The sequence below is a fragment of the Centrocercus urophasianus genome, unplaced genomic scaffold, assembly GCF_019232065.1.
Source record: "Centrocercus urophasianus isolate 14NV4802_14NV808 unplaced genomic scaffold, USGS_Curo_1.0 seq_9, whole genome shotgun sequence".
Taxonomy (NCBI): domain Eukaryota; kingdom Metazoa; phylum Chordata; class Aves; order Galliformes; family Phasianidae; genus Centrocercus; species Centrocercus urophasianus.
In genome coordinates this window covers 18,107,890-18,108,769 of record NW_024885532.1, presented here as the reverse complement: position 1 = coordinate 18,108,769, position 880 = coordinate 18,107,890, and the positions used below count along the sequence as shown (strand labels likewise).

The following is an 880-nucleotide window of genomic DNA, read 5'->3' as shown; positions in this document are numbered from 1 at the left end:
GGGGGGGGCGCTCTCTTGCTGCCTGGCAGTGGGTGCTGGAGGGTGCTTTCCTAGCCGTTCCAAGCTTTTCAGGTTTGAATCGGTCCTGGGAACTCTCTCTCTTATCTTGTCTGATTTATTAATCTCAATTTCAATTAAATTGTATAGATTGTGTTATCTTGTATTCCAATATTATAGTAAAATAAGTTTTCCTCCATAGATTGTTGCCGCTGTTCTTTTCCTCCCTTCCTTCCTTCCCATTTTGTGGGACTGGGGTGGGGGGGGAGGACAGAGGCCTGTCGCCCCTGTCACGGACATAGATTGATCTGGTCAACTCCGTGACAGATTTAAAGGCACAAACCACTCAGCCTGTGTTCTCTCCCTCCCAGCCCCAACACGTGGGACGGGAACGGTCATCAATGGCGGGCGGCTCCTGCACAAGCAGCACCGCCCGCCCGCTTCACGCTCAGGAGAGAACACACCACTAACCCTCCACCTGGACATAGAACCATTGATGACCACCCTCTGTCCTGTGGCCTTTCAACCAGTTTCTTATCCATCAAGTGGTCCACCCATCAAATCCACATCCCTCCAATTTGGAGATAAGGATGTGGTAGGGGGACCATGTCAAGGGCCTTGCTCAAGTCCAGGTAAATGACATCGGTTGCTTTCCCCTTGTCCACCAATGCTGTTACTCCATCATAGAAGGCCACCAGATTGGTCAAGCATGACCTACCTCTGGTGAAGCTGTGCTGGCTGTCTCAGATCACACACTCATTTCTCATGTGATCAAGCATGTCATCCAGGAAGATCTGTTCCACGATCTTTCCAAGCACAGAGGTGAGACTCACTGGCCTGTAGTTCCCTGGGTCCTCCTTGCTCCCTTTCTTGTATATGGGAG

General features: G+C 50.8%; 1 non-coding gene across 1 annotated transcript; it reads right to left on the bottom strand.

The window, feature by feature from the left end:
* Positions 1–339: 339 nt before the first annotated feature.
* On the bottom strand, positions 340–479 carry LOC122171665. Its single transcript, XR_006172071.1, has one exon. It is a non-coding gene; the product is annotated as a small nucleolar RNA U3 (small nucleolar RNA).
* Between the last annotated feature and the right edge of the window lie 401 nt (positions 480–880).